Here is a 22,773-nt window from a genome sequence, read left to right on the forward strand (position 1 = left end):
GAGCGGCAATTTACCCGGGTAACTTCAGGCCAGCGTTTTCTCCAACCAGACTTACCCCCGCCTATGTTTAGCCGGGTAGTGCTCAAAGTTGGCACTACCCGGTTGAACTTTAGCCCCACCTCCGAAATGCCTCTTGCTCTCCCGCTTTTTACCTGACTAAATTTTACACGGGTCAAAAGTCACCTGGCTAAAATTTAGCTGTGAGAGGGGCACAATGTTTAGTTACGCAGACAAACCCCTTTTAATATGGACCTTTATACTTCTATCATCTCAGCCACTTATGGGGGAAATGTCTCCATGGACTCTGCACCCATTCTCAAAAGGAAAGTACAAGCATAATTTATCTCAGAAATCTGTCCTGGGAAAAGTTACCACTGAGATCTGCACCTTCTTTCTGTGGGTGCTTTTTCCCTTCAAATAAGGTGCACAATTTTGAAAATGCAAACTTAAGTTGCCTCTTCAATCTAACTGCCTCCAAGCTCACCTATTTTTCCCCACAGGTAAAATGTATGCATGTTGCTGAGTCTCACACACATTTTTACTTTTGGAACTAGTGGGCAATTTTCAGGTAGCCAATTCATCTAGGAAAATGATTTTTAAAAATGGCCCTCATAAGAAAAATGGCAACCGTGTGCATAAGTTATATCAATTTTCAACGCGAATTTACATGAATTTTTGCTTTATTTTATTTAGCATCTCTTATAGTCCACTATCTCCACACAGCGATCAAGCGAATTACAAATAACATTAAGACAACCATACAAACAATAAAACATCACATTATTCACTTATTAGATTCTTCATTAAAATAAAATGCTTTTGAAAATTACCCCTCCAAAAACCATCTGTACCTAAGTCCAAATTCCTCTCCAACTGACAGCTGCTTACCTGTAACAGGTAAGCAGCTTTCTCCTAGGACAAGCAGGATGGTAGTCCTCTCACATGGGTGAATCCCTAGCTACAGGCTATCCCTGAAGACCAAAAGACCAATAGACACCTAATCAACACAGCAGTGGTGCTGTTGGTAACAGAGGGAGACAGCCGGAACCCAAAAAAAGGGCCCTATGCAGGAAGAGTTGGGTTTAGGGCTGGACGAGATTCCTGAGAACGGACTGGCTGAATCTACTGTCACATCGGTTATCCCTATTCCTGACAATAATGGGAGGTGAAGGTGTGGAGGGAAATCCATGTCATAGTTTTACAAATCTCCTCCACATTAACTGCACTCAAGTGGGCCATGGAAGTCGCCTTGGCTCTGAAGAAATGAGCCATGACATGAACCCCAAGCTGCAGTCCCGCCTGTGAATAACAGAAAGAGATGCAATCTGCTAACCAAATGGACAGCGTCTGCTTACCACTGGCAACTCCCAATCTATTCCTGTCAAAAGAGATGAAGAGTTGCGTGAATTGCCTAGACCTTCTGTCTGCTCTAGATAGAAGGCTAAAGCCCTCTTACAATCTAGACTGTGCAAAGCCCACTTGCCTTGATGTGAGTGATGCTTGGGAAAGAAGGTAGGAAGGACAATTGACTGGTTAAGATGAACTCAAGACACCACCTTGGACAGGAACTGAGGGTACTTGCGGAGAACCACCCGGTCATGAAAGAACTTCGTGTTTGGAGGTTAAGTCACCAACGCCTGAAGCTCACTGACTTTGCACGCCAAAGTGACTGCCACCAAAAAGATGAACTTTCAGGTCAGGACATTCAGGTCACAGGAGCCCAGTGACTCAAAAGGAGCCTTCATCAGTTGAGCCAACACTACACTGAGGTCCCAAGACACAGCAGGATCTTCAGTGGAGGCTTCAACCGAAGCAGTCCTCACATGAAGCTACCCACCAACAGCTGCATGGAGATGGAAGAACCATTCGCACCCTGGTGGTAAGCTCAGACTGTGCTCAAGTGCACCCTAACTGAGTTGGTTTTCAAACCAGCTTCCGAGAGGTAGAAAAGGTAATCAAGCAGTTTGCGAGCGGAGCAAGAAAAGGGATCCAGGCCACATTGCTCACACCACACCAAAAACCTCCTCCACTTAAGCCCATAAGACTTCCTCATGGAAGGCTTTCTGGAAGCCACCAGGACCCGAAATACATCCTCTAGGAGGTCAAGGGGCTGCAGAATCAACCTCTCAACATCCAGGCCATGAAAGACAGGGTCCGGAGGTTGGGATGCCACAGTCTACCCTGATGCTAAGTGATAAGATCTGGGGAAGTCCCCAGGCTGATCAGTTCCTAGAGGAAGAGATTCCACAGGAATGGGAACCAGACCTGTCTTGGCCAATGCAGGGCTACGAGGATCATGGTTCCCCAGTCCTGACAAAGCTTCAAGAGAGTCATCACCAGAGAGATCGGAGGATACGCATACAGAAGGCCCCAGCCCCAGCTGCGGACAAAGGCATCTGAAGCTGGGGCACCGTCTGTGCAATACAGGGAGCAGACCTGCATCTCCTTGCAGTTGCAAGGGGATGCGAACAGCTCCACATCCGGGGTTCCCCAGAATTGAAAGATCCGATCTGCCACTGCCTGGTTCAGGGACCACTCGTGGGGCTGGAAAGCTTGACTCAACTGGTCGGCTATCACGTTGTCCGTTCCAGTCAGGTACATGACCTGGACCAACATTCCTTGGGACATGGCCCAGGGCCAGATCAGGACAGCTTCCTGGCACAGGAGAAACTCTCTCATGTCCCCCTGTTTGTTGATATACCACATCGCGACTTGGTTGTCGGTCTGGATCAGGACCACCTTGCTGGCCCGATGATCCCTGAAAGCCCAGAGAGTGAATCTGATCACCTGGAGCTCCAGGAAGTTGATTTGACATTGTGCTTCCTAGGCAGACCACATGGTTTGGAGACCCCAGTTTTCTTTTGAATCAGAAAATATCAGGAGTAGAACCCCCATCCCCCAACTGTTCTGGTGGGAAAGGCTCGACTGCCCTGGCTGTTACTAGGGCAGAAAGCTCTGCAAAAGGATCGCCTGACACACTGATAGTCCCCAAAAAGGGTTTGGAGGAGAATCTTGCAGAACACCCACCCAACAGATTCAGCCTGTATCCCTGCCATATGATGGACAGAATCCACTGGTCAAAAGTGATTACGGGTATTGATCCACAAAGAATCGTAGCCGACTTCCGACTGGGGATTCTACTGCACAGGGACGGGCGGCTGGCTTTTGCTCCCTCCCCACCAGTCAAAACCCCATAGAAGGGCTTGGCGGTTCACTGTTGCCTTGTGTGGCCCCAAGAGCTCATCCTTTGCGGGCGGGAGCGAGAGGAAGGCAGGTAATACTTCCGCTGATGATAGAAGGAATGCCACGGTCCTTGACATGCCAATCTCCTGGCTGAAGATGGCGGGTCAGAGGTACTGGCGGAAAGATGCTTAAGGGACTCGTGTGGTCTCGCAACTGAGCCACTGCATCCCTCACTTTAACTCCGAAGAGATTCTCACCAGTGCACAGCAAGTCAGCGAGCCTCTCTTGTACCTCCAGCCGGAGGTTTGAGGCCAAGCCAAGCTATCCTGCGGGTGCCAATCCCGGCAGCCGCAACTCTCACTGATGTCTTAAACACATCATAGGTGGCATGCACCTCATGTTTCCCACACTCAAGGCCCTGTTGCGTAACTGCCAAAGCCTCCTGCTGCTGCTGGGGAGGATGGTCGGCCACCTTCTGAATCTGTTTCCAGAGGTTACGGGAGTACTGCGTCACATAGAGTTGGTAGGAGACTATTCTGGTGATCAGCATGGCGCCCTGAAATACCTTCCTACCCAGCACATCCAGCGCCCTATGCTGCCTCCCCAGGGGAGCCAAGGCATAAGTCCTTGAAAAAGGAGCTGAATGAGGTTAAAGCTCAATTAGCTTCAATTACAGGAATTACACCCACATTGCATTACTCAGAAAATAATTCCCCAACATCACAGAGAAACCAGAAGTCAAGAAAAAGGGATTCATTAGGCTCAGGTAGGACCCACAGTCACCCATTCTTGACAGATGGACAGCCAACAGGTACACCCTCCCACTCAAACAGGTCATTAAGAAATTATTTAAAATCCAGGAATACAGTGGGCTCTGGTAGAATTAGACCTGTGATGAGGAGACACACAATGTACCAAATGCAAAAAGAACAAAAAGCCTTCTCTATATTAGAAACTGAAGAAGTTCTTGAGAAAAACATTGAAGTGTTACCAGAAAAGAGAAAACAAACACAATGCATGCAGAATTTCAAGATCCATAACCAAAAGAAAAATCTAATTGAGATGGATAACTCTGTCAACAGTGGCACAACTGCAAAAGGAAAGAGTGAAGTGAATAACAAATCTCAAATAAAATCTCATAAGGAGTCCAGGAAAAGCAACAACCTTAAAGAGAGTACCTGGAAGGCTATGACCACAAATGCTCATAGTTTGGGAAATAAAATCCCAGATCTGCAGGCCCTAATGGCTGAGGCAGAATTGGACATTGTTGCTATCACAGAGACATGGTTCACAGAATCTCATGATTGGGATACAACAATACCAGGCTATAACTTGTTAAGGAAAGACAGAGAGGATAGAAAAGGGGGAGGTGTGGCTCTTTATATCAGAAACAACATCCAAGCATCTGAGCTGCAAGGAAGTTGGGGCAAGGAAGAAGCAATATGGGTCGACCTAAAAAAAGATGACGGAGCATCCATTTATATTGGAGTGGTTTACAGGCCTCCAAACCAAAAGGAAGAGCTGGACAGAGATCTGGTTGAAGACATCCATAAGATAGGTAAGAAGGGAGAAGTGGTGATCGTGGGTGACTTTAATATGCCAGATGTAGACTGGAAAATCCCATCTGCAGAAACTAAAAATAGTAGAGCAATAGTGGATGCCATGCAAGTATCTTTGTTCAAACAAATGGTGTTGGAACCCACGAGAGAAGGAACTATACTCGACTTAGTGCTCACTAATGGAGATAATGTCTCCGATGTCCAGGTGGGCACCCACCTCAGCACCAGTGATCATCAAACGGTATGGTTTAATATCACTAAAAGAATAGGGAAAAGAACCACAAAGACCCGAGTTTTACAGTTCAAAAACACGGACTTTGAGGAAATGGGTAAGTACCTGGAGGAAGAACTAAAAGGATGGGAGAACGAGAGAGATGTGGAGCAGCAGTGGACCAATCTAAAACGAGCAATCACCAAGGCAACTACTCTATATGTTAGAAATGTAAAGAAAAGCAAAAGAAAATTGAAACCTATCTGGTTCTCAAAGGAGGTGGCTGACAAAATTAAAGCTAAAAGAACAGCATTCAAGAAATATAAAAGATCCCAAAGGGAGGAACACAAAGAAGAATATTTGATTCAACTGAGGGAGACAAAGAAATTAATCAAGTTGGCAAAAAGTCAAGCGGAAGAGAGGATTGCCAAGGAGATAAAAAATGGTGACAAAACATTTTTCAGATACATCAGCGAAAAGAGAAAGGTCCAAAGTGGTATAGTGAAATTGAAAGGTGATAATGATCAATGTGTGGAGAGAGACGAAGAAATGGCAGAAATATTAAACGAATACTTCAGCTCTGTGTTCACTAAAGAAGACCCTGGAGAAGGACCATCTCTACACAACAAGAAACTGGAAGGAAATGGAATAGATGAAAATCCTTTTACAGTAGAAAATGTGTGGGAAGAGCTAAAGAACCTTAAAGTGGACAAAGCCATGGGGCCTGATGGGATTCATCCAAGGATATTGAGGGAGCTCAGAGATGTTCTGGCGGGTCCGCTGTGTGACCTGTTCAATAGATCCCTTGAAACGGGAGTGGTGCCGAGTGATTGGAGAAGAGCGGTGGTGGTCCCGCTTCACAAGAGTGGGAACAGGGAGGAGGCTGGCAACTACAGACCGGTTAGCCTCACTTCGGTGGTGGGAAAAGTAATGGAGTCACTGCTGAAAGAGAGAATAGTGAACTATCTACAGTCTGGAGAATTGATGGACCAGAGGCAACATGGATTCACCAGGGGAAGATCCTGTCAAACAAATCTGATTGACTTTTTTGACTGGGTAACCAAGGAATTGGATCGAGGAAGAGCACTCGATATCATATACTTGGATTTCAGCAAAGCTTTTGATACAGTTCCGCACAGGAGACTGGTCAATAAAACGAGAAGCTTGGGAGTGAGTGCCGAGGTGGTGACCTGGATTGCAAATTGGTTGACGGACAGAAGACAATGTGTGATGGTAAATGGAACCTTCTCTGAAGAGAGAGCGGTTTTAAGTGGTGTACCGCAAGGATCGGTATTGGGACCGGTCCTGTTCAATATCTTTGTGAGCGACATTGCGGACGGGATAGAAGGTAAGGTTTGTCTTTTTGCGGATGACACTAAGATCTGCAACAGAGTGGACACACCGGAAGGAGTGGAGAGAATGAGACGGGATCTAAGGAAACTGGAAGAGTGGTCGAAGATATGGCAGCTGAGATTCAATGCCAAGAAGTGCAAAGTCATGCATATGGGGAGTGGAAATCCGAATGAACTGTATTCGATGGGGGGGGAAAGGCTGATGTGCACGGAGCAGGAGAGGGACCTTGGGGTGATAGTGTCTAATGATATGAAGTCTGCGAAACAATGCGACAAGGCGATAGCAAAAGCCAGAAGAATGCTGGGCTGCATAGAGAGAGGAATATCGAGTAAGAAAAGGGAAGTGATTATTCCCTTGTACAGGTCCTTGGTGAGGCCTCACCTGGAGTACTGTGTTCAGTTCTGGAGACCGTATCTACAAAAAGACAAAGACAAGATGGAAGCGGTACAGAGAAGGGCGACCAGGAAGGTGGAGGATCTTCATCGGATGACGTACGAGGAGAGATTGAAGAATCTAAATATGTACACCCTGGAGGAAAGGAGGAGCAGAGGAGATATGATACAGACTTTCAGATACTTGAAAGGTTTTAATGATCCAAAGGCAACGACAAACCTTTACCATAAGAAAAAAATCAGCAGAACCAGGGGTCACGATGTGAAGCTCCAGGGAGGAAGATTCAGAACCAATGTCAGGAAGTATTTCTTCACGGAGAGGGTGGTGGATGCCTGGAATGCCCTTCCGGAGGAAGTGGTGAAGACCAGAACTGTGAAGGACTTCAAAGGTGCGTGGGATAAACACTGTGGATCCATAAAGTCAAGAGGCCGCCAATGAAGAGTGGGTGACTCGCCAGAATGATGGCTACTGCCTGGACACAATACCCTTATTCAATAAACATACACATGGTTACTGTGACTCCAACATCACTCTAAGCTTCAACAGCAAGAGGAAATGTGGAAAAAAGGATTTGCACTCACAAAGCTGGGAGTAGCTGGCTTGTTACGGCGGTTACTACCCCAAACCAAATGTGCCTGATACTTCACTTTCGATGCACATCCAGCATAGCTCTCTGCTCCAACGGCAGGGGAAAAGAAAAACTGATACTTCACGCATACCCAGCATAGCTTCAACGGCAGGGGAGAAGAAAAAAGGATTCACACTCACAAAGCGGGGAGTAGCTGGCTTGTTACGGCGGTTACTACCCCAAACCAAATGTGCCTGATACTTCACTTTAGATGCATATCCAGCATAGCTCTCTGCTTCAACGGCAGGGGAGAAGAAAAACAACCAATAAGGGCTGTATAACATAGTCTGGGTTAAAACAAATAAGCATGGGTGTAGCTTGCTTATTGCGGCGGTTACTACCCCTACTACCCCCTAACTAATCAAGCTTGATATTTCACTTGGATGCAGCTCCATCACTGCTCTCTATATTAATGGTGGGGGAGGAAGGGAAATAGAACCAAGAGCTAAAAGAAACAGATAAGTATGAGAGAAAAAATGTGTGAAGCTTGCTGGGCAGACTGGATGGGCCGTTTGGTCTTCTTCTGCCGTCATTTCTATGTTTCTATGTTTCTATGTTTCCGGGAGCACTTGGCCTTAAGCATGGACTCAACCACCACAGACTGGTGTGGAAGCTGATGCTTCTCAAAGCCCATGGCATGCTGGACCAGGTAGAACCCACCTGCCTTCCTATTTACAGGCGACACCATCAGGGGGTGTTCCTAAATCCTTAAGAGCAGCTCCTTGAAGATTTCCTGGATTGGGACAGCCACAACTTCCTTTGGTGCATCCACAAATTGGAGGACCTCCAGCACCTTGTGCCTAACGTCCTCTTCCATCATTAGCTAGAACGGAATGGCTTCCACCATGACCTGCACAAAACCTGCACAGGTCAAGTCTTTGAGCGGGGACCTCAGCTGTTCCTCCAGGGAAGATGAGTCTGAGGGAAAGCCCCTGGAATCCTCTGAGGAGAAATCGGAGGTGTCACTACCCCAGGGGTCATAAAGGGCATTGTTATCACTGAAGGGAGTTGTGGACGAAGTTCTGGGTATGCCCCGAGCCCTAGGCACTGTGGGCACTGATGGCACTAGCAGTACCGCAGGCAGACCTGGCAGCGCCGGCCGAGGAGCGGGAGCGCGCAGTAGTGCTGCCGGCCTCGAAGGGCCTTCCTCATCTGAAGAGCCATGAATGAGGACAACATCTGGCTGAGGACACAATGGTACCCCAAGGGGCATCGATAGACCCCAGGGCACCGGAGCCAGCTGAGTGGGGAGAATGAGTGGGGAGAATGCCAAGGAGAACGTCTAGGTGCTCCAACAGTGGCTCCAGCAGGGAGACCACAGCCACAGGTGCCGGCAGAGGCACTGGCTCGATGTCCCGTAGGGCTCGATCCACCGCCAGCTGCACCCTGCGCTCCAGCTCCTCCTTGAAGGTCGCCGAGGCCAGGACCAGCTAAGTGGGAATAGGCGTGGCACGATCCTCCTCAGAGCCTCGAAGGAGGTTGGCACCCGGCATCTCAATCGACGGCGACCACATTGGAGCCCCAGCATCGATGGAAGGTTTAAAATCTTCGCCTCGGGATGCTTCGGGGGCATAGTGGTAAGAACCGGTGCCAGCAGCTCGGGTCCATGCTCAGACAGTGGCCAATGTCGATGCTTTCTTGATTTCCCACAGTGCTCGGCCCGGTCTTTCCCCAGCACCAAGGTGGATGGTGAAGATCCAGATGCCCTGGATATAGAGGAGACCGAAGAAGCCTGATTCCCTGCCCCCCACTCCTCCGGTGTTATCAGTGGAGGGCCAGATGGTGAGGGAATGATGCCCATTGGTTCCCCACGATCCTTCGGTGTCGAGGACACACATGTTGACGTAGAAGGCTCAGATCTCTTGGACCCAAAAAGCTTCTCCATCTTGTAAAGGCAGGCCCACAGTCTGAAAACACAGACGGCAAAACCTCAAATGTCATTGGATGTCCCCAGGCAGAGGATGCACATAGTCTGAAGGCACCAACGAAAACTCAACAATGCCATGAAAAACACAGCCAGCAAATGGTCGATGGCCTGTGGGCCCCGCAGGACACCACTACCAGGAACAGACCACACAGAAGGATTTACCATGCCGCTGGACTGACTAAAGGCAGGGGGAACAGAGAGGGACCCGGTGTAGGACGAGGCAAAAAAAAAAAACAAAACAAAAAACCAAGCTGAAAATGGAAGTTTTCAGAGAAAAAGAGCATGAGCTCCAAGACCACGAGATGACAGCGCCGCAGAAAAAAAGAGACTGAAGAGGGACCCTCTGTGGACGCATGGATTAAGGCATGCTGAGTGTATCAGTCAAAGTTCTAGAAATTGACAGAAGTTTTCCATGCTGGGCCCCATCGGATGATGTCACCCATGTGCGAGGACTACCATCCTCCTTGTCCTAGGAGAATACTTGATTATTTTGAATTACAAAATGGAAAGAACTTTAGTCAATGTGCTTTTCACTTTTAGTAGTCTATGAGCACTTAGAGAGGGGCTATTCAATTCTAGAAAAAAAAAATATGTATCAGAATATATATCAGAAGAGCTTTACTTCAATTCAGTTGGAATACAATAGGCACAGCCCCCATTTTTCTTGGAGCAGCTCAAGAGTAAATTCTGTGGCAAGTTATAAAACTGCAAAATCTTCTGAAATTCTGTAGCAATTCTGTGGCATATTTGCACACACTTGCATAGATCTGCATATTAAATAATGCTAATTTGTGCTTTACTATATAAAAAAGTCATTTACTGACATTTCTTTTGTATCTGGATAAATTATTGCATTCTTTTTTTGGGGAAAAGGGATTTTAGTGAGCTGGGAAGGTGGGAGGGGAATATAGAACAGAGAAAGGGGAGGGGATCTGCATGATGGGATAGGAAAAGAGAGAAAAAGAAAGGGGATCTCTGAAAAGGGAGAAGAATAGGAGATGGAAGGACAGAGGAATAAGAGATGGAAGAGGGATGGAGGGGATGGGGGATGAACAGATGGAGGACAGGGAAGGAAGATGAGCAGATGGAGAGATAGGGGAAGAATATGAATCCAGGATGAGGAGGAGGATGGATGGATGAACTCTCTCACATCCATGCTAATGCCAAACCCCTCTCTTACCACACACACATACCCTCCAAGTCACTCACTCACTCCCCTACATTGCTCCAAACTTCACACTCACTCCCTGATCTCTTCTCTTCAATTAATTCCCTCACTTAGTCACATACAAACATATCCCAAACCCCTCCCCAATCTTGCCCCTTCAAAAAATTTGCATTTGCGCCATGCGATAGATTATCGCATGCATTAACGCATGTGTTAACACATTATCACGTGCATTAATGTCATAACGCATTTTGATGAATGTCCCTGTAAGTTTGATATTCAGTGACACTTAGCCAGATAAGTTTGGATTTATCTGGCTAAGTGGTGGCGGTTGAATAACTGGTCGCAGTCAGCAGCTGTTAGCTAGCTGGATAACTATATGTTTAAGTTTTACCAGCCATCTCGTGGTCTACGAACTGCCACTCAAAGGCTTTTAATGGTTCTGTCCATGGGGGAAGGTTGGTTCCAGTCCACAAGGACCCGAGCTTTATCCTTTATAGGCCTTAAATTGTGGAACGAGTTACCACTGGATTTGCGGATGATGTCTGAGCTAAAGTTGTTCAGAAAACAGCTTAAAACATTCCTGTTCCGAGAAGCTTTTATTTAATAAGTTGTTTGTTGAAATAGATTTAAATGAATGTATGTGATTTATTATTTCATATTATGGTGTGATCCACTTAGCATGATAGTTTCACTATAGGTGGACAAAAAAAGCTTTTAAATAAATAAATATCCAGATAAGTGATGGGAAGGATGTGGGCGGAACAGGGAGGAGCTACTTATCAGCTAAGTTAGTTGAATAAGTTAAACCTGCTACTGAGGTCTAAAATTAGCTGCACCACTGAAACTCCTGAGTAAGTTAGCCAGATATGTTATTCCGCTCACTTTCTTAGCTGGCTATCTTTTGAATATCTATATCACCTAAATTTAGCCCTTCCATTTGTCTGTCTAGATTTAGGCCCCTAAGTTGCTTGTCTAGTGCTGAAAAACAGTGCTAAGCACCTATTTTTTCACTCCCCAACTCCACCACTGTAGCCATCCACTTTAAGACCTAAATTTAGGATCCTAGTGTAATTAGGTGCCTAAATTTGGGAAATCAGGCCTTATAAATTTTCAGAAGGACCAATCTAGGAGCCTACTTCCCAAAGGTTAGGCACCTAAATCCTTTGAAAATCAGCCTCTCAGTTGATAGACTAAATTTTCCATACCCATTTAACCTTATCCCCTTATGAACTACATAGGTGGCATAATGTTATGATGCTTTCCTTGAATTTTCTACGGCACATTCCCCTACACATAAGTCTGTTCCATTTATAGGTATTCAAGAGATGCTTAAAAATAATAAAAAAAAAAAGCTTTCACTAGACTGGTTACCAGGGTAACAACTGCAGCTCTCAGAGAATTAGGCTGTAGCCAGACAGCAGTCAATTCTGACTTCTTTCTGCATTTTAATTTAGTGACTGGTCTAAAGCTTGAGATGGCATTTGCATGCCATTTATAGAGCATTTCATTAAAAAAAAAAAACTGGAGAAAATTGGTGGTAAATATAAGAGAATATTATAAGACATGAAGCACTGTGAAAACCTGACATGAGAACTGCAAATATGTATACCTAGGCAGGGTAATTTTATAATAGCTTGTGCAGGGCTGAAGTCCATGTGTAGAAAATACAGTCTTCGACTCAAAGCAGGTTTGCACATTTAAGTTCGTTTTGAAAATTAGTGGAGTATACAGAAACCTGCTCGGCACATGCACACATATTTATGCCTGCTTGGGACAGATGGAAATGTATACACGTATATTTACAAGCATACTTTTGAAATATATAGATAATATATAAGATGATCTTCAGCAACATAGTAGAGTAGTCCCACGTCCACTTTGGCAGCACCTGTGCCGCTTGGGAGGAGCAAGGTCTTCAGGAAAGAGATCACTTTGGAGTGGCATGAAATGATTCCAAAGCTGCATCTTGCCTTCTAGGTGATGTGTTATCCTCTTATACTAAAGGTGTGTGCCCATGATTATTTATTTATTTATTTAAAATTATTTCTGATCTGCCTATAGTAGTTACATATGCTAGGCAGATTACAACAATAAAATATAAACATTATATTAAATAAAATCATAAAGTAACAAAACATTGAAAACATCTTAAAAGAAATTAATATAACGCTACTAAATTAAAGATCAGCTTCACAGCAAGAAAGCCTTCAACTGTTTATGAAATAAAAAAAAGTCAAGTTTTTAAAAATCATCTGGGAGAGCAATCTACAGTAGTGGACCAGCAGCATAAAAAGCTCGTTTTCTAATGTCCACTAATTGAGCTTGTTTCACAGTGGGCGCTTTTAATAATTTGCCCACTGGACAATAGGCTCCGCATGGGCATGTATCTTTCTAGCAATACAGACAAATATGATGACCCTCTTAATTTTAAAACTTTAAAAATAAGCATCAGTATTTTAAACTCAATATACTTTTTAATTGGTAGCCAGTGGAGTTTAAATAACAATGGGGATACATGATCCCATCTTTGACCTCCTAAAATCAATCGGGCCACAGAGTTTTGCAATACCTGGAGTGAATGGACTGTAGAAACAGGAAGACCCACATAAAAGGAGTTACAATAATCAATAACAGTGATAACAAAAGATTTGACCCACTAAGAAAATCTTATTTAAAATAAACCTTAAATGCCTAAGTAGTCGCAGCTTACAAAAACATCTTTAAAACATGACAAATTTGTGGCCTAAGGGCCAATTGGGAACCTAATAAGAAACCTAAATTACGAATTACTGACTTAAAAGATAAATCTTTGCCCATGACTATAAAAGAATCAACATTCCATTCCTGCAGGTATTGAGTCTCTCTCCAAAAAACAAATCAATTCAGACTTATCAACATTTAATTTGAAATGATTCTTACACTGAATCACCAGCAAATGCTTACTGGTGATTCAGTCATTAGGGATGTATACAGCTGGACTGCTGGTGGCCAAGTGATCACCTGGTAACTTGCCTGCCTAGTGGGAAGGTAACAGATGTTATACATCATAGGATTTGAGAGAATGCTGGGGAGTAGCCAGCTGTCATGGTACACAAGGGTACCAATGACATAGGAAGGTGAAGAAAGGAGATTCTAAAGGTCAAATTTAGGCTTCTGGGTAAGTCCAAAAACTCCAAGGTAGCATTCTCAGAAATGCTCCCAGTTCCATGCAGAATATCAAACAGGCAGGCTGAGCTTTGGCATCTTAGTGCATAGATGAGATGATGGTGCTGGGATGAGGGATTTAGATTTGTTAAGAACTGGAGAACCTTTTGGGGAAGTGGAACCTATATTGACAGGATGGGCTCCACCATAACCAGCATGGAATCTGGCTGCTGACACTAACAATTAAAAATGATATAGCTCAGTTTTAAAACTAGATACTTGGGGATAGCCAATTGCTAAGGAGTGCATGCTTTGAAACAAGGTAATACCAAAAGATACCAATAAAGCAGAGAAAATAGATTATCCTGAAAGACAGAATGTGGAAGATGACAAAGATCTTAGGTGGATATAAATGCAAAACAGGCAAACATGAATGATTCCAAATTAACTGACTCAGCTGCTAAAAAATGAGTAGGTTGCATAATAAAAAAAAATAAATTTCAATATCTATATGCAAATGCCAGAAATCTAAAAACTAAAATTAGAGTGCATGACACTAAGTGAAGAACCTTGCCACAAAAAATTCAAGCACAATCTTAAAACATGGCTGTTCAAACTAGCATACCCTGACTAACGAATTGACTTTCCCCTAAGATATGACATGACCGCCCAACCGACCGCCCACCTGACCCTCGCCCTTTCTTTTTTCTCTCCCTACCCAATTGACCCTCGCCCTTTCTATCTTCTCTCCCCTCCTCCCAACCTCTTTAGGTCTTCTCCTCATCTTCCCCTTCCATCTATCACTTCACCCTGCTGATTATCCTGATTGCTTTATATAACTTTATTGTTTAAACTAACATGTACATTTGTATATATATCTCGTATTATCATCCCCTGCCCTATTAACCGCTACCTGTTAATGTTATTATTGTAAAGCTTGTTGCTAAGTTATTAATATTATTATTATTATTATTGTAAAGCTTGTTGCTAAGTTATGTTACATTGTGAACCGAGGTGATGTTTTGCAAACGTGCCTCGGTATATAAGAAACCCTTAAAAAAGATATAATTCTGCTTATTTCTATAAGCTATTAGACATGCAACTTTCTACTGATATACATAAGATCTGGTCCCTGTTCTGTGGAGCTCACAAACTGCTCAAAACACACTTAAAAGACATTTCATTAATTTTATTTATAGAGAAAACATGGTTAAAATAAAAAATGTAGGTGGGTGGCCTGGTGGCTCATTTGGTAAGTGCTGTGCACTGCCAGGGAGAAGGGCCCTGGTTCAATCCTCCAGTTCAGACTTCTGCTCCCTGGGAAAGCTGGGACTGGAGATGCTGCAGGGGCAATGTTCACAGCCTTGGGAGGGGGATGGTTTGAGTCTTAGTGAACCAGATTCAGTACCCATGATTGCAGCGTCCTGGAAGGAGCCCTGGTACATGGAACTCAGTCCAGCATTGTGAATGCAAAGACTGGACTAAACATTAGTTGGAAAGGGGATATAAACTAGTGAAAATATCTCAAGAGTATTTGCAAATGAAGGCTCATGGCCAGACTGCAGCTGTGGTTCTCACTGAACTGGAAGTATAAAAGAGCAGGGGTCAAATAAAAAATTCAACAAGGTTATGATCATGGAGTGCTAGGTTCAAGATTTAAAAGCATCTCAAATAGATAAGATATAAATATAGTGAGAGAAGGAGCATAGTGCACCAACTCAGAAAGGCTATTCCATGAATTCTATGCAGCAAAGTAGAAAGCACAGAGTTGGGAGTTGTTAATGGAGGAGAAAGGCAGAGACAAGAGCAACCAGCCTGAATACAGTTCACAATGTCAGGCAGAAGAGATAAGTAATGATTTGCTGCAGAGTGAATGCACTTGTAGATGAATAGGAAAATCCTGAACTATATGCAGAAGTGGATGGGGAGCCAATGAAGCGCCCAGCACCAAATTTAAGATTTTGGCACCCATAGGCAGAGTGCCAAGGCATCACACTTTTGAAGCTGTATAGGTACATGGTCCTAAAGCAAGCAGAACGAGGCTTCTTGCTTGGCCTGGCTATTTGGCCCTTAGTTATTTGCCTATATTTTCTATGCCTCAACCCAGGTCTGGTAATGACTTGAGAAGAGAGTTACATGGTTGTAAATAGAATGGAAGTAAATAAGTCATGCAGTTTAATTTTAGATGATATATTGGGAGATGTGAGGAGTAGGTTGCAATAGTCTAATCACGAGGTGAAGAAAACATGGATAAGGATTTTTGCAGTGTATTCAGAAAGGAGGGCATGGATTTTGATGATGCTCTAAAGAAAGAGATCATTATTCAGTAAGCCAGACAACAGCAAAGTTATCAGAGAAAAGTTACTCTGACAACTGTAGCCAAATGTTCAGTGGGATGAATTTCTCACTGAATATACAAGGCTAAAGTTACCGGGTAATTTAGCCCTTAGCTGGCTTACTGAAAATTGATTTTTAATTAGGATTCCGAGCAGCCCCACTCCCTCCCTTTGCCCCAGTAACATAATACGTAGCATTCTAAGCAGCCCCGTTCCTCTGTAGTGTTCCGAGCAGCTCCGATCCTCCCCCCCCCCCCCCAATTCCATATACAACTGATCCTCCCTCCCCCACTCCCTAACTCCCAAAAGCTACAGTTAAGCCAGCAGGAGAAGGAGAGCTTCTGTCCTTTTCCGCTGGCTTCAGTATTATATGCTGGTATGGCAGAGAGCCATACCGGTATTTAATATGCATTTATTCACTTTACTAGCTTTCTGATTGGTCCCTTCACTGCTGCAGGATTTCTTCAATATAGTTCTTTTGACCCACAATTGTTTTTTTTATCTGAATGCCTAAGATTTGACTTGGCCTCCTAAATCTTTTAGTTCAAGCTTGATTCCTAGAAAGCACATCACCTTCCTAACACCAGCCCTACAATAAAGCATGGTAGTGACATCATTATGTTGTACAAATACTCTGCAGCAGCAACGACATGTTTTTCAAATGTAAAGGTAGAATGTGGCGATTCCAGTTGAAACCTAATTTCCTTTGGTCCTGCAGCAGCTGGACTGGCTCAGTGGACAGGAGCCTGGATTACTGGAGAGGTAATCTGCTGGAGCTTTCTGTGGAGAAGCACCGGAACTGCCTAAGGAAGAAGTTTCTCTCTCCCTTCCGAACTCTATTTCTCCACTGTGCAGGGATTTTCATCTCAGTTCTGAGGCACCAGGCAAGGTCATCAGAGATTGGTCTTTGCTCAGCTTCAGCTTTCTCTCCCAAGCTACTGCAGTGTTATTGCTTGTTCTAGCCAAGGAGGGCAGGCCCAATGACATATGAAAATTATTCCTTACCTGCTAATTTTTGTTCCTGTAGTACCAAGGATCAGTCCAGACAGTGGATTATGTCCCCCATCCAGCAGATGGAGTCAGAACAAAAGCTTCTGAGGAAGGAGCTACATAAGCCTGCCTCCCTGCTCTCATTCCCCAGTACATAGACTATCAAAGCCAGAAGAAAGGAGAAGAGACGGAGGGATCAAGTGAAACAACTGAATAACAATTAATCGTAAGAACTGAACCAACGAGTGTCCAGCCCGGCAACTTGCCAACAGAACTGTAGACAAAGACTCACCAGAAAATATATATATCTGAATATACACCCAGAACCCCGAAGGGCAGCTAGCAATCAATCAAAGTCGAGCAGTAAGACAGAGAGGGAGGGTGTCTGGACTGATCCTTGGTACTACAGGAACGAAAATTAGCAGGTAAGGAATAATTTTCATTTCCCTGTACGTACCAGGATCAGTCCAGACGGTGGGATGTACCCAAGCTTCCCTACTGAGGGTGGGCCATAGATAGCCCTGCTCGAATGACTATCACCAAGAGGACTAAAGGTCAACGCTCAGACATCCAGGCGATAGTGTTGGGTGAAGGCATGGAGAGACGTCCATGTAGCTGCTCTGCAGATCTCCTGAGATAGTGTCGGGCGAAGGCATGGAGAGCAGTCCATGTAGCTGCTCTGCAGATCTCCTAAGAAGAAACCGAGAGGTGTTCCGCCCAAGACGTGGCCCTAGAACGCAGCGAGTGGGCTGATACCCCCAGCGGTAGAGGCTTCCGTGCATCAATATATATATATGCTGACGCAATGGCCTCCGTCAGCCAACAGGCCATTGGCGGCCTGGAAGTCAAACAGCACTTCTTTGGGCCCGACCAGAGAACAAACAGAAGGTCCGAGAGTCAGAATCCATTGGTGCCCTCCAAATAACGCATCTGACAGCGCGTGACATCAAGCTTGTGCAGCTCCCGAGAGTCAACTGAAGGGAGAGAAGGCAAGTCCACTGGCCGGTTAAGCTGCAAAGGGTAGACAACCTTGGAAAGAAATAAGGGTACCGTACGCAAGGCAACCCCTGAGTCAGGAAAACTGAGGTACGGCTCCCTGCATGAGAATGCCTGAAGTTCAGAGACACGGTGCGCCGAAGCAATGGCCACCAGGACGATCTTCCTGAGAGTGAAAAACCTTGAGTGGTCGGGGTTCATAGCAGAGGTCAGTACCAGGCAGCAAGAAGAGCATGGTCCTGGTCCGAAGCAGAGGTCAGTACCAAGCGAGCAGATGACAAAGACAGGGTGGACAAGGAGTATCAGAACTGGACAGGAGGACCAGAACTGGACAGGAGGACAAGGGTACAAGGAGCAAAGCAAGGAAATCAGACAGCATGGCAAGGGAAGGCAAGATAAGGCTAGGCACAACAAGGAAGAAAAACAGAAATAGGAAAATACCAAGACGCATTGCAGACTAGGCAAGGGACCTGTTGTTGAGGCAAGGATTGGGAGCATGGCTGGGATTTAAATACCCAGCCATGCCAACGTCATCAGAGGGCACTAGCCAGGTCTTTCCTACCGCGGGGCCTAGATAAGGGGGAAACGTGTGCACGCACAGGCCTAGGGAAGAGCGCAGCATGATTAAGGAGGCACCTTTACCGCAGGGGAGCCCAACAACATCTGGTCGCGGATCTCTCTGCGACCTGCCAAAATATTACTTTGTTAAAGGATCTCCTTATTAGGATCTATTGGTTACTTCTTTGAAATGCCCCAGAATATCTACTGTCAGAGAGAGGATACTGGGTTCAATGCACCATTAATCTTATCCAGTATGACATGTCTAACATTCTTATGTTGGGCCCACTTTGTAGACTGGAACACTCCTGAACCCCCAAGAATCCTCTGGTAGGTAGTCCTGAAACTCCAAGAATCCTCTGTAAAAAAGAACATTGCTGCAAGATGTTCAGCAAGAAACAAAGGCCCAGAAACAGATGAAAAGACCTGTAACCTTGAACACAAACAAAGATGAAAGCAAGAAGACTGGGGGCCGAAAGGCTCTAACTGGGCACAAACACTTATCAGATTAGTATAACTATAAGAACATAAGAACATGCCATATTGGGTCAGACCAAGGGTACATCAAGGCCAGCATCCTGTTTCCAACAGTGGCCAATCCAGGCCATAAGAACCAGCAAGTACACAAAAACTAAGTCTATTCCATGTTACCGTTGCTAGTAATAGCAGTGGCTATTTTCTAAGTCAAATTAATTAATAGCAGGTAATGGACTTCTCCTCCAAGAATTTATCCAATCCTTTTTTAAACACAGCTATACTAATTGCACTAACCACATCCTCTGGCAACAAATTCCAGAGTTTAATTGTGCGTTGAGTAAAAAAGAACTTTCTCCGATTAGTTTTAAATGTGCCACATGCTAACTTCATGGAGTGCCCCCATGTCTTTCTATTATCCGAAAGAGTAAATAACCGATTCACATCTACCCGTTCTAGACCTCTCATGATTTTAAACACCTCTATCATATCCCCCCTCAGCCGTCTCTTTTCCAAGCTGAAAAGTCCTAACCTCTTTAGTCTTTCCTCATAGGGGAGCTGTTCCATTCCCCTTATCATTTTGGTAGCCCTTCTCTGTACCTTCCCCATCGCAATTATATCTTTTTTGAGATGCGGCGACTAGAATTGTACACAGTATTCAAGGTGCGGTCTCACCATGGAGCGATACAGAGGCATTATGACATTTTCCGTTTTATTCACCATTCCTTTTCTAATAATTCCCAACATTCTGTTTGCTTTTTTGACTGCCGCAGCACACTGAACCGACTATTTCAATGTGTTATCCACTATGACACCTAGATCTTTCTTGGGTTGTAGCACCTAATATGGAACCTAACATTGTTTAACTATAGCATGGGTTATTTTTCCTTATATGAATCACCTTGCACTTATCCACCTTAAATTTCATCTGCCATTTTGATGCCCAATTTTCCAGTCTCACAAGGTCTTTCTGCAATTTATCACAATCTGCTTGTGATTTAACTACTCTGAACAATTTTGTATCATCTGCAAATTTGATTATCTCACTCATTGTATTTCTTTCCAGATCATTTATAAATATATTGAAAAGTAAGGGTCCCAATACAGATCCCTGAGGCACTCCACTCTCCACTCCCTTCAACTGAGAAAATTGTCCATTTAATCCTCCTCTGTTTCCTGTCTTTTAGCCAGTTTGCAATCCACAAAAGGACATCGCCACCTATCCCATGACTTTTTACTTTTCCTAGAAGCCTCTCATGAGGAACTTTGTCAAACGCCTTCAGAAAATCCAAGTATACTACATCTACCGGTTCACCTTTATCCACATGTTTATTAACTCCTTCAAAAAAGTGAAGCAGATTTGTGAGGCAAGATTTGCCTTGGTAAAGCCATGCAGACTTTGTTCCATTAAACCATGTCTTTCTATATGTTCTGTGATTTTGATGTTTAGAACACTTTCCACTATTTTTCCTGGCACTGAATTCAGGCTAACTGGTCTGTAGTTTCCCGGATCGCCCCTGGAGCCCTTTTTAAATATTGGGGTTACATTTGCTATCCTCCAGTCTTCAGGTACAATGGATGATTTTAATGATAGGTTACACATTTTTACTAATAGGTCTGAAATTTCATTTTTTAGTTCCTTCAGAACTCTGGGGTGTATACCATCCAGTCCAGGTGATTTACTACTCTTCAGTTTGTCAATCAGGTCTACCACATCTTCTAGGTTCACCGTGATTTGATTCAGTCCATCTGAATCATTACCCATGAAAACCTTCTCCAGTATGGGTACCTCCCTAACATCCTCTTCAGTAAACACCGAAGCAAAGAAATTATTTAATCTTTGCGCGATGGCCTTATCTTCTTTAAGTGCCCCTTTAACCCCTCGATCATCTAACGGTCCAACTGACTCCCTCACAGGCTTTCTGCTTCAGATATATTTTAAAAAGTTTTTATTGTGAGTTTTTGCCTCTATGGCCAACTTCTTTTCAAATTCTCTCTTAGCCTGTCTTATCAATGTCTTACATTTAACTTGCCAACGTTTATGCATTATCCTATTTTCTTCTGTTGGATCCTTCTTCCAATTATTGAATGAAGATCTTTTGGCTAAAATAGCTTCTTTCACCTCCCCTTTTAACCATGCCGGTAATCGTTTTGCCTTCTTTCCACCTTTTTTTTTTTTTTTTTTGAAATTTACATTTTTATTGAAATGTATGTCAACATAAACATGAACATATAAGCATAGAAATATTAAACCAGCTACATGTACAAACCAATAGTCTGATATTCAGTTATTGTCAATGGAAACATTGCCATATCGTATCCATTCTCCCCTCTCCTCCCCCCCCCATGCTGTAAGTAAATAAGAGCGGGTGACTCCTAAGACATATACAGGATTCGGTTATACATTCAACCCTTCTTTCCGCTTCCGGAGTTGCCATTCTCGAAACGGGAGCCAGACCGTCTGATTCGATCTCCCCATTGGCTGTCGCCATGGCTGCCGAAACTCGTGTACTAGGCTTAGCAGGTGCAATCTGGGGTATAGTTTCTCAACCAATATTGGACCTGTAGCCTTCCATTCTAGTGCTACCAAACACTTTGCTGCGGCTAGAATATGCGTGATGAGTTTACCCTGGGTGAGAGTTACATCAAGGGGCAAGTTTAGCAAAACGTGTTCTGGAGAAAGGGCTCTCTCTATCCCCAAGATCTCCCGAATTAAGCTCACTACTGATGTCCAGAAACTTGTCAAATGGGGACACCCCCACCACATGTGGAAAAAGGTGCCTGTGTCTCCACACCCCTTCCAACATCTCTGGTCATATGTACCCTTATACTTATGTATCTTTGCAGGTGTGCAGAACCAATGCAAGAGAACCTTGAAGCGGTTCTCAGCTATTTGGGATTGTGGGGCCCCTCGTTTAGTATAAAGGAAAATTTGGTCCCAAGTCTCGTCTGACAGTGAGCGTGCAAGATCCCGCTCCCAGGCCCGCATAAAAGCGGGTTTAATCTCGGGGTCCCTATTAAGATAATTATACACCTGCGACATAGCTCTCCTCATGGTATCAGCATGCTCGCACCAAACTTCAAGTTGCGTTTTACCCTTATCTACATCCTTCCCCACCTGTTCAGTTTGGAAGAAATGTTTGGAAGAGAAGTCCTGTATTTGCTTGAAAATGACCCTGTTGTATTGGGTCATGTACAGCTGATAAGAAGCAATCCTGGAGATGAGCATGGCCCCTTGGAACACTCGATGACCAATATTGTCGAGGAACTTGTGTTCCTTGACAGGACAGGTAGAGGAGTGTGGTTTCGTCTTTTTTGCATTCTTTTGAGCCGATTCCACCACAACTGAGTGGTGGTCGAGCTGAGATTTTTGAAAGCCAGGGGCTGACTGTACTAGATAAGTAGTATCAGCCTTTCTGTGTACTGGGGCAATGGATCCAGGGTTTTCCCAGTTCTTTTTGAGGTCAAGAAGAACTTGATGAATGGGATTAGAAGTGATCACTTTAGGGGCATCCAGGAATTGGAGAAGCTCCATCATTTGGTGCCTATCATCTTGTTCCGTCTGAAGCTGGAAAGGGACCAATTCTGACATTTCCTTCACAAAATTAATGAAAGAGAGGTCCTCTGGAGAACGCTTTCTACTTTCAGTAGGAGAAGGAGGTGAAGGCAAATCATCGGTGTGTGTGTGGAAGTATCATCACCCCAGGTGTCATAAGGATCAGCAGGCTGACCTGTAGGATGAGAAGGGGGTCGGATACCTGAAGGGCCTGGCTGAGGCTCCGAGAAAATCGAAGGAATCACAGGGGGCACTGTGGATGCCCTGGGGGGCATCGGTGCCGGCATCGAAGGC

At 44.5% G+C, this 22,773-nt stretch overlaps 1 protein-coding gene across 1 annotated transcript in view; it reads right to left on the reverse strand.

Annotated features, from left to right (window-relative positions):
* Positions 1-22,773, reverse strand: part of TOGARAM1 (TOG array regulator of axonemal microtubules 1) — a 221,371-nt gene that overhangs the window by 141,153 nt on the left and 57,445 nt on the right. The gene's annotated exons all lie outside the window — the stretch shown is intronic.

This window comes from Rhinatrema bivittatum, chromosome 4 (assembly GCF_901001135.1).
Source record: "Rhinatrema bivittatum chromosome 4, aRhiBiv1.1, whole genome shotgun sequence".
Taxonomy (NCBI): domain Eukaryota; kingdom Metazoa; phylum Chordata; class Amphibia; order Gymnophiona; family Rhinatrematidae; genus Rhinatrema; species Rhinatrema bivittatum.